Consider the following 16,637-nt stretch of genomic DNA (forward strand, 5'->3'; position numbering starts at 1 on the left):
TGATCTTGGGAAGTTTCAATTGATGATCATTCTTCGATACTTCAAGGTTCGAGGGTGAGTTTTCTTGAACCAATGAAGTTTAGCAAATTTCAAGATCGTGTGGATACCCCTTTTCAAGTGCTTAAGAAAATTGGGGATACTGCATTCAAGGTTGAGCTCTCTCCAAATATCAATACTCACCCAACTTCAATGATAAAGACTTGACAACTTATCATGGAGAGCTTGATGAGAACTCGTGGGCGAGTTCTTTCTCACCCGGAGATAATGATGTAGTGCCAACATGGCAGCCATGTCATGCCTAGGTGGTTTTGGTGGAGTTCCAAGGTGCAGTCCCTCATTAATGTTGCTGGCCCGTTTTGAACCTGATTTTTGAGCTCTTAAATGGAAGAATTATGGAAAGTGGTAAACTACAAAGTTGTAGGTCTCTTTGAGATCTTTCCAACAAGTATTTGTGCTTGGAAATTGGATAAGAGGGTAGAAAGTTATGGCAGTTTTGGTGGACTATGTCTGTGGGTTCCCAAAACAGTCAAAGTTAGTGAGTTCCAATGCAATTAATGTTATGTTAGTCCCTAAGCTAGCTAGTGGATGATCTTGAACGAATTTGCTTTGGTTTTCTTTTATTTAAAGAGTTAGAAACCATCTTTAGAGGAGATTTTGGATGTTGAGAAAATTATGTAATTGATGGAATATCAATTGGGTTGAGCATTGCTCCCATTTTCTTCTTCTTCTCTTGTTGTGTTCTTGATTTCTATTTTTCTTCTTCTTCCCTCTTAAGCACCTGCATTATATGGTGTGTTCCCCACTTCGTCTCCTGTCGTTAGATCTTTTGTTGAGGCAGTCAAAGATTGCAGGGGCACATGTCAGTTCCTTTGTCTCCCCACTTTGAGCTCGGTGTGGATGCTTGTGAAATCATGATAACCCAAACACAGCTAGACTCCTATGCTACACGATTCCAAAGGGTCACGGGTGGGATGTTTTCAGTTTTTTTTTTTTTTCAATTGGACGAGGGGAGTGTCAATGAGTTAGGTGGTGACCACTCCATTGAAGATGGTTTAATTTTATTGTAATGCAAATCAGAGGAGAAATCGCTTTCCTAGTGGCGTAAAGTCCGTGGTGAGTTAAAAGATTTTATCCCTTTGCAATTGGGATGAAAATTTCAAGTAGAAGAAATTTGTAGTAATGTGATGGATGAAGGTTTTTGGCCTCCCTCTCCCAATCTGTACTAGCATTATACCCTGGCCAGGACAGTATGCTGTTTGATTAGGGTTCTTCCTATGACCCGTGCCCTGCACACTTGATGGTTCTTGGCGCTGAGTGGAGATTTCCTCTCCTGGAATGCACCCTCTTAAGATATAGGTATCTTACAAAGGAATGGATTCCCCGGTTACCCTCACTTTTGTTGGGGACACTTTCTCCCCTCACCCTGGTCATGCTTCTACTTTGAGGATGCCTCTTTAGAATGGCACCCCTTAGCCATCTTCAGAAGAAGCCCCTAACCTAGAGTCGAGGATAGTGCATTTCATACCTCAACTACCCTTTGCCTCTGTCAAGTATCCCATATGGCTATTTGGACTTGAAAAGAGTGGCGGCAAAATTTATGTTTCTTGTTAGTGTTATTTTCTTGTTTTATAATTTTTTAATATTCTTTTCTTTATTTCTATGGGAAGTGATAGATTCACCCCTTTTCTTCCCAAGGCCACTGCTCTAGTGTATTTATGACTACTCCTTTTAAACTACAAGGAGAGGGACAGGGGAATAAAAGGGGGCGAACGTATCATTTCCCTATTTCTATTTGGCAAACTCTGTTTGAGATGTACATAAATTGGTTTTTTATTGGTGGTTCCTTTTTGTTAACATTTCATAAAATTCGCTTGACAGTGTGTAATTGCATGACTTTTTAGGCTAATATTTCATATGATGCGTGCAATTGTTTTTGCACTTGTTTTCTTAGTATCTTTGTAATTACTTTGTGGCCCAATTTCTGTCCATGTCTTCTCACTTAAGGTTTTCTTAATTGACTTTGGCAATTCTTTGAACTGTCTATTATGGTTGCCTAGTTTTGGTTTGGGGCCTTGACTGTGTAACTCTTTCGCAGGTGGTTCCTATTGTTACCGGATAGTGTGTTATTCTTTCTTATATTTTGTCCATCTTGTTAAATTATCATCTCCATCTATCTCTAGTTGATATTGTTGACATGGATATGTTTGTCAATTTTTTAGGCTAATATTCCATATGATGCCTGCAAGTTGTTGATCTTATTTACTTGGTATATTTGGAAGTACTCTATGAGAAAAAATTTATCTATTTCTTTTCACTTCAGGTTTGCTGAATTGACTTTTGCAGTTCTTTGAATTGTTTTGGGTTCGGACTTTGACAATGTAGCTCTTTCGCAGGTTCAGACATTGTTGTTGGTGTTGTTACTGGTGCTCTTCAAAGAATATGCAAAGAGCTTCACCCCCTGGAATTGAATCTAGTGTGGAATTGCTTATTTGAAGAAATATCTTTCTGCATTAGTAAAGGATTCTTTTTACGGCTGAGTTGCTTGTTGTCTCTTCTTATTTCTACTGTGCGGTTTTGTAATGACAACAAAATTTGCGGTGAGCCATGAAACTGTTTTGATGGCTTCAATCTTTTTTCCTGTTATGCAATGCTATTACAGTGATTCAATATTTTTTTTCCGTTCGAGCTAATAAACCATCTTACCTTTGCTTGCTATGGTTCTTGAATTTGGAGCTAATAAACCATCTTACCTTTGCTTGATATGGCTCTTGCATTGTTGTTTTTATACAGACTATCAGCCTATGCTTGAACTTGTAAGATTACTTGTAAAGAAAGTCATTATACCTTCATCCAGTATGAAGACAGATGATTACTCTTGTGAAGTTATCAATAGAACTATGCAGTTCATGCTGTGCCTTCTTGATTCGGTGCATATATCTAATGACCCATCAACTATCTCAGGCATTTCATTGCAGTGGGCTTCTGTATTTGAGATGAGAAACCCAAGGTAATGCCTCTAAAATTTACATGCCGTGTCTCTTAACAGTATTTTACATTTCATTTAACTGAAATATTTTGCACTTTCCCTTTTCAGCTTGTTAACTTTTATTAAAGGACGACTCCTAAAGGATCCTTGTGTTCCATATGCCTTCAGAGGTCAGATAGCAAGGTATTTTTCAACATTCCCAGTTTCTTTAGAGGTCAGATAGTTTTTATTTTTTTTTATTTTTTAGTGAAATGGAGGTCAGGTAGTTTGTTGTCTGTTTATTCAGATTCTCAGTGCATTGAATCCTTTTTTTTTCTTCAGTGCCTTGAGTGATTTGATTGAAGCTCAATCAGAAGAAGTTCTTTATTTAATGATGACATTCTTTGAGAGATTGCAAGGTGTACTGCACTGTTCTAATGGCTTAGATGGAGTATGTGAGGAGAAAATATCAAGATTGTTGAGTTTCTTTCAGGAGACCATCCGCCGTTGGGTTGGAGTAATAAATGATATTGCAAATGGTAAGGATGAGTCAAGTACAGTCCTCCATGTTTCTGAGTTGGCTGTTTTGTGGGGAACTGTCAGCTGCTACCCACATATTTTTGGCACACAAATAGAGGCAGGCCTGTCCTTACTAGTGGAATTGGTAGAGGCACTTAATCGCCTCCTTATAAATGAATCTGGTATATAATTACTTCTTCGGATTCTTTCAGTATACTCTGTCCCACTGTATTTTTTATGGAGGAATGATAGAATGAAGGGCGATGTTGCAAAAATCAGCTACAAGGGTGCTTCTATTGGTTGGTTTGAGCAAAGTGCATTCAAGGCATAACCGTTTCCGTATTTTTCTGTGCCATCATAAATGCACTTTACTCAATCCAACCAATAAATGCGCTTTGCAAAGGCGCCTTTCATTCTATCAGTCCTCTTTTTTATGTCATGTAATTTATATCCACCTTTTCCTTTTTAGAGAGCATTGCGGGTCTTGAGAATCTCATGTGGCAAAGCCTAGTTGGTACTGTCTTAGCTTCTCGTCAGAAATTGCTTGTCGGTACAAGAACTGGACTTGCAGAAACAAATGATTTCCTGTGTCTTGCTAAAAGATACAAGTCATCCTCTCAAGTACTCCATTCTGTAGCAGAATTTTTAGATTCGGTGTTTGGGTAGGTGATATGTGCCTCTCAAGTTGATATATTTTTGGATCATGTGTTTTTCTCTATGTCACAATTATCTCGGATATTTTCAAAATATCGTGTTTTTATTCTGAGATTTTGATAAAATGACAAAATCCCAAAATAATCCCGAAATTTTAAAAACATAGAGATATTTTCATTTTTGTCATAAAATATTGCGATAATATCAGGATATTATCCCAATATTTTTACGGTATTTTTATTTTATATTTTTTCTTAAATTTTATATATTTATATATTTTTTAAGAGAAAAGGGTTTCTGCGCTCGAGCGCAGGTAGCTTATCTGCTCTCGAGTGCAGGAAATAAGGGTGAGGCCACATTGTTGGGGTGATCTGAAGCATTCATTTGAAAGGCCCCATCATGGATGGGGTGTGTACAAAAAATCAGCTGCATTGGATCATCATAGGGTGTCCATTTGTGGGGGTGAAAATGGACAGATACTGTTTGTCCACCAATCTGCCCATTTTCACCCCACAAATGGACAACCTAAGATGGTCCAATGGAGCTGTTTTTGGTGGACAACCCCCATCCATGATGGGGCCTTCCAAATGAATGCTTTGGATCCCCCCAACAACGTTAGCCCATGCCTGTTTTTGCACTCGAGCGCAGAAACCCTTTACTAATTTTTTAAATAGTTTTATTTTCATCATTTTCCTGATATAAACCGAAAAAATAAAAAATAATATATCCTTAGATTTCCCTTGCCGAGAAATTCCCGAGAACGATATTTGTGACACAGGTTTTTCCATCTTGCTTTTCATCCCAAACATATTTTTATTTCCTTCATGTTTATGGAATTATGTGCACTTTTGTAAAACGTTTCACGTTCTGATCTTGATTCTAGGGACAAGTCTACAGGCCAAATCGATGCCAGCCACAAATTATGTCATCCAGAGCTTGGTATTGAGAAAACTGTTGATGCAATCAACATATTTTCAGAAAATTTGGGCCTTCCAGACAAGGCAATTCGAATATCAACCCTCAGAATTTTGCACCACTTTGAACATCCAGACAGTCAACTGTCAACAAGTGATCATCATGTTGAAAAGAAGTTAAAGTTGGAAGGATCTCAGACTTATGAGGATTCTCTGTCTAGTAATGTATGTGTTATCTATCCATTGGCCATGAATTTTTTTTTTTATGGTTAACTATTGGCTGAATTTTCTTCAAATCCAGGTCATTCACCTCCTCCTCTCAATTGAGGAGACTCCTCTTTCAATTTCTACAGGCAGGAAAGTTATTAACTTAATATCTAGAATACAAGAGGGCCTCTCTGCAGCAAGGATCTCTGAATCATGTATTCCCCTTCTATTGGATGGAATTGTTGGCATATTTCATAACCGATTTGGCCATTTGTGGGACCCAGCAATGGAGTGCCTCACAAGTTCTTGTAGACAAATATGTTTGGCTTGTTTGGGACAAATTTGTTCGGCATCTTGAGAAATTGCAAAAAGAATTTCTTATCTCCCATGATAAACTTGAGCGTTCAGAATCAGAATGTTCCAGTAAATCAAGTGGTATGAGCCGACTTCACTTACTATATGGATTACTTGCAAAAAAATTTCCGTCATCAACTACAAACTTTTATATGGTGTTTATGACTGGTTTAGATACGCATTTTCTTTTATTTTTATGGTGATGAAATTTTATTGATTAGGAAGTTGATGCAAGTAAACTACTAGGAATCCAACTTGGAAGAGAGTTATAGAATCACACAAATACCAATCGCATTGTATAGATAGAACTGGACAGCAATAGAACGACAATAAAATTTGATTAAACATGATCAAAGTAGGGAAATCCCAAACCCAATAGGGAAAAACTTGTAATTTCATTAACCTCTCAAAAAGTAGAACAAAACTTCATGTATATATAGGCCCAAAACACTTTAAAACCCTAGTCTAATCTTTAAACATTGGTATAGGATCTTAAGTCAACCTAAGTTTAGTATAATTTCTATTTTAAAGGCTTAGAGCCACCCAAGATAAGTGTATGACATGTTGCTGTCCAAGAAAACCCAGATAAACTATGAACTTATAAAATTAGACACCCTACCAGCTAAATTTGTTGAAAGATGCCTTTTCATACTTGAAATTTATAAAAGCTTGATCTCTTCATTTATAAAGGGAGAGGGAATTCGATACAGATCTATCCTTCGCTCTCTTGTAGGTGTTTGAAAATGAGAAAGTAGGCAACATCTCGCATCTTATGCATCAAGTTGGAAGGCACAGAGTATCACCTTTCCCTTTATTATGTCAAGAGGCATCAGTCCCTTACCTCAATTTATTTTTCCATTTAAATTGATGAAGGGGCGGGACACTTTGTGGAGCGAATTGAAGGTTTCAAAGCTAGGCCATTATAGTAGTTCAACAGTTCATATAGTGGAGGCGACTAATAACTGGGCACTCCGGTTTCACCTAGAGTGCTGCTTGCTCATGCATCAATGCCCATGCCCATGCTTCCATCTTGTTTTGGTAGTACCTCCACTTGCATGATCTACCTACTTCACCCGAGCCCAATTGAGAGTTCTGTATCGTTTTGATGGATGTTTCTTCCTTATAGGTATACGGTCTTTGGGCCAACTTTGTTCTTCTGTCATAGATGTGTCAAATTTAGGAGTAAAAGCAATAGTTAAAACAGAGAAAAACACCAATAAAAAACCCACTCGCAAGCTCAGTACCAATTTCTTGGCTATGTGCCCATTATAGAAGTAAACAGTAAACCCATTAGAATAGAATCATGTCACAAATATCTCCGATATTTTGAAAATATCGTGTTTTTATTGTGACATTTTGATAAAACGATAAAATGCCGAAATAATCCCGAGATTTAAAAAATATAGCGATATTTTCATTTTTATCATAAAATATCACGATATTATCCCAATATTTTTACGATATTTTCATTTCATAAATTTTCTTAAAATTTATATATTTATATACTTTTAAAAGTATCGTGATATAAATATATTTATATATTTAAAAGTATAAAAATATATAAATTTTAAGAAAAATTATCAAATAAAATATCGTAAAAATAACGGGATAATTTATAAGAATAAAGGGATATTCAAAGTTGCACCAATTACCGAGGAATTAAGCTAATGAGCCACACTATGAAGCTTTGGGAGAGGGTAATTGAGCATAGACGAAGAAAACAGACCAAGGTGTTGTGGACCCCGATCCGAGAGAGGCGGGGGGACATGCCCCGCAGACGAGTCTCTGGATCATCCACGTGAAGGAGAGCTCCACCAAGGAACTCTCGAAAGAGTGCCCCTCACAGCATGAGCGGCGATGTAAAGTGAGATACCTCTCGATTCGGGGACCAGCCCGGATTCGAGACGCACCTTAAACAAAGAAAGAGTCGCCATCCAAGGAAGTAGGCCCTGGATCCCATGCTGTGCTCTGTCGCAACAGATAACTAGAGATACAAAAGGTCCGTGCCTGATGACGAATGGGGAAGGGGTTAGGCGCTCCCAATTCGCCCAAGTGCAAGCACCTGGTCTCTTATGCCATTTATTATTAACTTTGAAGAGTTTTGGGCAAAAATCATGTGAAATAGGAACAATCATCCCCGAGAAAACGTCTATCTAAGCATGCATGACCCGGGGATGGGCAAAGAAAGTGAACATCAAAATCCTAACTTATCGCATCTAATCCTAACTCATCACATCTAAGAAAGTAATAAACAGTCGCATGCATAGCTACAACTAAGCAGATAATGACAGATATAATGAGATAAGGAAAGCAAATATCTAAGTTTAGGCAGATAATCAAGCTAAGACGAATGGATAAACGTTATAGCTAAGCAATCAAAGCAGTAAAGTAAGCACACTAGCATGCGAGCCTATGCAAGAGATAAGACTAAGAAAATGGCAATCGATCGCACGCTAGAAGAACAAACAAACTAGAATGCATAAGAAATCTAAGATAAGCACACAGCAAGCTAAAAGGTGTAAGAAAAGAAAGAAATCGAAAAATCAACGGCATGTGAGAACCAAAAATGCCAAGGGAAAGAAGATGGAACACACGATAGGCTCAGAGGACGATTCAAAAGGAATCAAGCCCAGCGATCCTAATCTGCTGAAGATCGGACAAGTCTCGCGATCGTCATGACCTATCGTTGGGCTCAGCGAGGACAATCCCTGTAAAGGGGCCACGCTACGTCATCGCCCGTCCCAAAATCCGATAAAACGTCAGAAAACCGATGGAAACTGGAAAATCACGATGAAAACCGGAAATGGAATAAAAAGAGGGCTCCGAGTGACCTGGCAATCACCATCCTTGCCCATTTTTGCTTTTGTTTTGAAATGTTTGAAAATATTTATTAAAAAGGTTTGACTGAACTTGGGTGGACCCAAGCTACCTACGTACCCTGCGGAGAGGGATCAAGCCAACGTAGTTCGGACGAAAAGGTGAGAAATATTTGTAAAATGGTGATGAAAAAAGGGTGACTGGACTCAGGATGCCAGCTGCACGCCTGAGCTGCCTACGTACCCATCAGCTAGGGATCAAGCCATCCGTAGTTCGGACTAGATTTTCCTAACTACACTCTTAATGACTCAAGATTTTTGAGATTTTTGGTTTTTCATATGTTTTTGATATTTTTGACACAAGAGGACAGAATACTATCATCATAAGGGTAGGACAGACTCCTGATATCCTGCAAAGGTTGGACAACATCCTATGCTTTGCGGGGGGATTGGACAGAATCACGACTCTGCGAGGGTTGGACAGCATCCTATACCCTGCAAGAGCGGATAAAAATCACATGACTTGATGAGAGGATGGACAGAATCCTAACCCCTATGATGATAGGACAGACTCCTGACAGACTGAAGGACTAACTCCTATGCTGAAGACTGACTCATATATGAAAGGACAGACTCCTAAACCCTCTATGACAGACTCTAAAGAAGAAGAAATCCCTTAACTTGCGAAGACTCTAAGGCAGGAAGGGAAGGGGTTGGCTCAAGATACATTCCGTCATAGCCTGAACTGATGGAAGCCCCCCAAAAAATGGAGGACATGTGCATTGAGAAAAATATAGAAGCGACACAACAAAATTGAGATCAAGCCTAATTCCAGAAAACCAATGTGAAGGTGAATTCTACAGATTTGCTTGTCTTTCACCAAGCCAGATTATCAAAGAGAATAACCAAATATGGAGCATACAAGGCGTCAAGATCCATTCAAAACCATCATTGAAATGAGCATCCATTGAAATGAAATTTAAGGGCAGATTAAAGAGCAGGTATACCAAAGATAAGAAGAGGAATTAAAAGGGTACCTTCCTCTCGGTTATACTCCCTCGAAGTTGCAGGATGGCGAGGTTGCAAGCTTTGTCTTTTCTACTCCAAGAATCTCCGACAATGGAACTTTTGCCGATGTTGACGGGGATGATAAATAAGCGAGGTTCTAATGATGATCCGAGATGCTATCCTGAGGAGGTAAAATGATTGGAGCTTATTGGGGTTGAAGAGAATGGAGGCTGAAATGGCCCAAGCGAGGGTAAATGCGGTGGTCGGAGAAATGGGTTTATCGAGAAGTGAAATGGGTTTGTGAATGGAAATGGCGTTGGATAGGGAAGGAAATGGTTGTTGGTATGTAAATGACAGAGGTTTATGGGGTGGAGGTTGATGGTGGAGATGGAAATGGGTGGTCGGGCAGGGGGTTATTTTGGGCAAGGAAAGAATGCCGGATTCTGGTTAAGTTGCCGGAGAAACTGGATTCCGACGGCCACTCTCTCTTTCTTTCCGCGGCCGCAGCTGAGGTTCCCTTCTCTGGATTTTTCATTCTGTAACTACTCCTTTGTGTAGGTGAAACCCCTTTTGCTGAAATCCATTTTCTTTAACAGAGAATGAGCAAGGAATGGAGGAAAAGGGAAAGGTGAGGGTTTAGATAGTGGAGAAACACATGGATTTGTTGGTTTGATGGTCGTAAATGGGATGAACTCAATGGTGGCTGAGGTGAAGCAATCGGAGCCCGGAGATGTTTGTCGGAGAAGACGAAGTGGCCGGTGGAAAAAATGGAGGAAAAATTGAGATCTGCAATGGAGGAGATGATAACATCAGCAAAGTGCGGTTTGACAAATAAATAAATAAAATGAAAGAAGCAGATGGTGGTTCGGTGGGGATGAAAATCCATGGTGGAGATGTGGGTTTGGGGAAGAAATGGTGACTCGGTGATGGTGGTGGGAAGCGGCTAGGAAGGTGGAGAAGGAAAGAACAAGGGTTTGGAATAGGGTTTTGAGGTTGAGAATGGGGTAGAAATAGGGGAAAGGGTGGTGGCTGAGGCAGAGGAGAGAAGTAAATGGGAACGGGTGGAAATGAAATGGGTTTGGGTGGCCGGTTGGCGCGGAGATGGTTAACCGGCCGGAGATGGGGACAGTTGTGGTGGAGAAGATGGGTGCGTGCCGGTGGCAAGGGTGGTGGCCGGAAAAGATGGAGAAAACTTTGCCGGAATCTGGCAAGGTTGCCGGAGAAGGAGGAATGGTCGGAGGTTTTGGGAAGAGGGTTCCACAGATGTGGGCTTTCGAAATGGGTTTTGAGAGAGAGAGAGAAGATGTGGTAGAGGTTGAGGGTGGCTGGGAAGTTTTGGGTTTAATGGTGTGGGAGATGGACAGAGGAGATTGGGTGGGAAGATTTGGGTTTAATGGTGGAGGTTGGCTAAGATGGCAGTGGAAGATGGGTGTGGCCTTTAATTGTGGAGGCACGGTCGGAGTTGGGAGAGTTTGGTTTTTTTTTAAAAAAGGGTTTTGGGTGGTAAAGAAGGTGGAGATGAGAGGGTTTGATGTGGAATTGGGTGAAGATGGGGTACGGTGGTTGTGGAAGAAGGTGGTTGATGGCGGTGGAATGGGATGGGCTTGCCGGATTCCGGCAAAACCCGCTGGAGAAGATGAAATAAAGAGGGTTTTGGCAAAAATGGTTGGAGTGGAGGTGGAGGAGATGTGAGGGGTTTGGAGGAGGTGGTGGTGGTGGTGGAGATATGAAAGGAGAAGGAAAAGGCGGCTTGCCGGAGGAGGAGGAACGGCCGGCGGCTCCTTCTCCCTCTCTCTGTTTTTTTTTTCTTTTTGGAAAATGAATGAGCTCCCCTCTATGCCCTAATTCGAATGCCATATATAGATGGAAACGCTAAATTCAAACCCCTATTCTTGCCTTGAACACCCCCCTCGTAATGTGTATATGGTCATTCATTAGGCATATATGGGGAGGTCCAGGTAGGAAACAGGGCAAAGATTCTCTTCCCTCTAAAAGATCCTAACCCCTTGATTTGATCCAAGGGCCACTAAGGGATGCTTGCAGTAGAAGCAAAACCAGAATTACAACATCACCCCTCTAAGGTTGGCAAATCACCTTTCTACCAACAGAAATCCCTTATTTTTTTCATTTTGATACTCGCACTATCTCTGCTTGTCTTATTTTACATTTTTCGTCTGATTGCCATGAAATTTTGCAGGGGTGTCCTTGAGAACACTAACAATCTCCCGGGGAATTTGTACCCAGGAATACGCACAATAAGATGCTCAAAACTCAAGCCTTCTTCTCATTTTGGGCCCAGTTTGAGATTAATTTCGGGATATTTTGGGACTCGGAATTTGGAAATTTTATTGGATTTTTGAAGTTCTTATTTGATTTTGGGGACTTTAGGGTCTGGTCAAAATGGGGTGTCTACAGGTGTCAGAGAATCAGTTTGGCTTCATGCCCGGACGATCGACTATGGAACCTATCTTCTTGATTAGGCAATTAATGGAGATATTTAGACAAAATAAAAAGGACCTTCATATGGTTTTCATTGATTTGGAGAAAGTGTATGATAGGGTTCCCAGGAGTGTTATGTGGTGGGTCCTTGAAAGGAAAAAAGTGCATACTAAATATGTTGATGTGATTAAGGATATGTATGATGGAGTAGTAACTAGTGTCAGAATAAGGATGGCACGTCTAATGAGTTTCTAATTACAATAGGACTGCACCAAGGATCAGCTCTAAGCCCTTATCTTTTTACGCTAGTTATGGATGAGCATACGAAGGGTATCCAGGATGAGGTGCCGTGGTGTATGTTATTTGCAGATGACATATTATTAATCGACAAAACCAAAGTTGGAGTAAATTCTAAGTTAGAGTCATGGAGAACTACTTTGGAATCCAAAGGTTTTAGACTGAGTAGGACTAAGGCAGAGTATATGGAGTGCAACATTAGTAATGTAAGGAGGCAAGACGGGGATGTAGTAAATATGATTTGACAGGAGGCACCTAAGAGGTATATCTTTCGCTATCTTGGTTCAATTCTACATAAGGAAGGAGAGAGATTGAAGAGGATGTTAACCATAGAATAAGAGCAGGTTGGTTGAAGTGGAAGCTTGCCTCAAGAGTTCTTTTCGACCGTAAAATCCCTACAAAGTTGAAGGTAAAGTTTTATAAAACAGCTGTGAGGCCAGCCATGCAGTACGGCTCAAAATGTTGGGCCACCAAGAAGCAGCATGTGCATAAGATTAGTGTAGCGGAGATGCGAATGCTAGGGTGTAAATGGATATTCGAAAATTCGATTACCGCCCGCATGCGAATCCGTTTAAAGTGAATATTATCCGAATCCGTTTCAAGCGGATATTATCTGAATCCGTTTACGAGATATCCGGCTCTTAGTGGATGCGAATCTGGTTAATGGTATATTCGATCCATTTAACATCCGAATCCGAGAAATACATCCTTTTTATTTATTATTAATAATATCATTAATATTTATTTTTAGTAATGACACACTATCTTTTGTTTCTAAAAGAAAAGTGAATTTTATTTTTAGAAAAAAAAAACAAAAACAAAAAGTGTTTTGGGTAGGAAATGGAATAATCTCTCATTTTAAGGGCATTCTTAGAGTTTGACATCGCTTCTTTATAAAGCAACAAATGTGGGCTGTAGGATGAAAGAGACAAATGGATGATGATGATTGAAAGATGATGACATAGCTTCTAGAGAATTCTAAAGCAAAAAGGCCATCTAGGTCATTGATGGTAAAAAGGCCATTCATTTGAGGAGTAAGAAGGAGAAGAAAGATAAAGTGCTGCAATAAAATGTTCAAATTTACTGGATAAACGGATACGGATAATATCCGAATTCGAACAATATTTTATGGAAACGAATTCGGTAACAGATATTAAATATCCGTCGAATTCGAATCCGAATCTGAATTCGGATAGTGTATACTGTAATCGAATTCGGATATAGCCATATCCGCTCCGAATTCGATCCGTTTACACCCCTAGCGAATGCTTAGATGGATGTGTGGCCACACAAGGTTAGATATAATTAAAAATGAAGGCATTTGTAAAAAGATGGGGTGGCACCAATTGAGGAGAAAATGAGAGAGCACCACTTAATATGGTTTGGACATATCCAATGTAGGCCTTTAGATGCTCCGGTGAGAAGAGGCGACTCGTGCCAAATTGATGGAGTAAAAAGAGGTAGGGGCAGACAAAAAACAACTTGGGTAGAAACAGTGAGGAAAGACTTGATAGCTAGGAACATAACAGAGGACATGACTTTGGATAGGATAGAATGGAAGAAAATGATCCACGTAGAAGAACCCAACTAGTGCCAGGATTAGAACCGGGTAGATTCCTTTCACATTCTTCATGAATTTTTTCTAAAGGATTCATTTAGCCGACCCCAACTAGTTTGGGACAAAGGCTTTGTTGACTTGAGTTGAGTTTATATAGTTTTAAAATATTTTTTTGTCGTTTTTCCCTGATGTAAACCCGAAAAAATAAGTTTTTTTAATATATCCCAAGATTTTCCTTTGCTGAGAAATTCCCGAGAACCGATATTTGTGACAGAATAGAATGGGTATCAAACAATCAAACTCCTAGGGAACCACTCCCTAGTGAACAATCTCGAGGATGGATAATAATGTGAATGGGATGGTGTTCTTCCATTCAATCCTCCTACTCATGTTCTGAACAAGTTGCACATGCATCTTAGTCCATGTTCCTCAACACCGTGGACATATCCTCGAAGAGCAGGGGATCTCATGACATTTCTTACTGGCTGTTATGTGTTTCTAATTAGTGGTTTAATAGTTTTCATGCTGAATCGTTTACAGAATGGGCTGGTTTAGATAAATCCTAACCGTATGATTATAAATCCTAACCGGTCAATAAGACCAGCAATTATGCTGACCTTGCTTAAGGACTTTGATGTATTCGGGGGACTCCTCGTCCCTTTGTACTATCTGCGATTGCATTAATAAAATATCGTCTTCTTTTTCAAAAAATGATTATAAATTATTTTCTTCTACTATAATATTTTCGAGGTTAAGAAGATAAAATGTCAAATCACGGCTCATTCAGATAATCGGATTATGTTTTGAAATGGAATCACAAATTTATTTGAGATCCCAAGTATTTTTTACTGTTACCAAGGTTTTAAATTTTGACCAAAATCCGAAATTTTGGGTTTCGGTCGATACCGAAATCGAAATTGGGTAAACTAGAAACTTTACTTTATTTCGACTGAAATTTTGAAATTTCAGTCGAAATTTCGTTTTCCTGAAATTTCGGTAATTTCGCCCTAAGTTTCAGGCGGGATAAAATATTACTTTTTTGATTTCGTGGAATTTCGAATGAAAATTTGAAATTTCGGCAAAAATTTCGTTTTCAGTGAGTACCGAAACGCATTCCGAAACCAAAATTTAAAACCATGAAATATACATGGGAACCAGTAGTCCCTCTAGAAATTACATAGATCCCAAAAGAAAAAACATAAAAGATTGTATACAAACTTCCTCCAAACGTCTCGCAGAACTCCATCAACATCTGAACTTCCTTACATATCAATTTTGCCAGCAACCCTCCACTATGCCCTTCAAAGACATCGAACAACAGAAACACCATATAGCCCCCACATCATCCATTCTAATTACCAAGGATTTAATATGCCTTGAAATGCATCAAGAACCTAAAGCATTTTTTCACCCACCTTGGTAAATTAGAAAGCTTTTTGGTGGAAATGGTTATCTAGAGGAGGAAAGCTCCCTCAAGCAGCGAAGGACAGTGTCCCTCAAGCAAGGTTTAAAATTTCGGTTTCGGTGGCGGTTTCGGAGTTTGAAATTCGAAATTTCGGTCGAAATCTGGTACAAAACCCGAAAGTAATATTTTATTCAATATTAAATTTCGGCCGAAATTTCGGTGAAATATTAAAATAATCTTAAAAAAAAGATATTTTTGGTCAAATTTTGGGAAAACCGAAAATTCGACCGAAATTCCGAAATTTCGGTCGAAATAAATGACCATTTCGGTTTTAATGGGTTTCGATGTTGGTCTCCACCGAAATCCGAAATTTCGGATTTCGGTCGAAATTTAAAACCATGCCCTCAAGCACGCTCAGATAGACCAACCTGCCTATCCATAATTTTCCAGATTTTTTTTTAACATGGGCTTCCAGCCTCTTACAAGATTCTGAACCCATTCAACACCTAGAAGATACCATAGTCTACCCTAAACAAAACAAAACCCCGGGACTTCCTACCATCAAAAAGCTGCAAATCAACATATTTGCAAAAAGACCCCCCCTCCTCATTTCCTGAGAGCTTTGAGCTCTCGAATCCCACGACCAGGGGTTTTACCCTTCTCATTTGCATCTCTTTTTTCAATTTCAAAAAACACTCTTTATATCTCCTCCACATCTTCCATATAACCTATACCCAATAAGTCTCCCATCTTGGCCATATCCTCAAATTGTTTAGACTAAACTTGCTATTCTTCCTCCAAGGTAGTCTTCCCCTCATGCGATTCTGACTGAATTTGCTCCACTTCCTCCTGAACGGTGTTCTGTACTTCACCAGAGGCTTCCTTCTCTTCCTCTACGGGGTGTTGCTCTGCCCTTCGAAGACAATCCTTGACTTTCCCACTTAGGTCCATGTCTATTGAGCCTCTTGACATAAATGATTCCCTATCCGGGTTAGCAGATCCCTCCTCCTTCTGATGGTCTTCTCCATCCCCACCGGCCTCCTTAAGTGCCTTCTGCTCTTCTTCCAACCGCTTTTGAAAGAACTGCATTTTGTATACTGGTATACATACCTCCTCTATCGATCGCTTTCCTGTCATTTGAAATAACTCTTCATCTTTTCCTTTTGCCTCCTCTTCAAACTTTTTCCACTGAAGTTCTATGTATCCCATGGCAATCTCACTTTTAGTTGCCGATCTGAGATTTGCCGTATTCTTTTCATATCCACTCTTTTTGAAAATCCTTTTTTTCTCCACCCCCAAGCACTCAACTTTGCCCTTCCCCTTGTAATCGATTTTGCCACCTTCATTTGAGGAGGAAGATTCCCCACTCTATTTAGATTCATCCAGCATCTTTAGGAATCTGGCTAGGATGTCTTTGTTTTTCTTCTGTCTTTGGTTTATGGAGCGCTCTGCCGGTTTACTCTTATAGTGGGAGAGGCCACCTTTAGCAGTCTCTAGGGTT

General features: G+C 39.7%; 1 pseudogene; it reads left to right on the forward strand.

The window, feature by feature from the left end:
- The window catches only part of LOC143888588 (U3 small nucleolar RNA-associated protein 20-like), a 137,151-nt pseudogene that overhangs the window by 12,650 nt on the left and 107,864 nt on the right, over positions 1–16,637 (forward strand).

This window comes from Tasmannia lanceolata, unplaced genomic scaffold (genome assembly GCF_043159265.1).
Source record: "Tasmannia lanceolata isolate RefF3 unplaced genomic scaffold, GAP_Taslan_0.1 ptg000012l, whole genome shotgun sequence".
Lineage (NCBI taxonomy): Eukaryota > Viridiplantae > Streptophyta > Magnoliopsida > Canellales > Winteraceae > Tasmannia > Tasmannia lanceolata.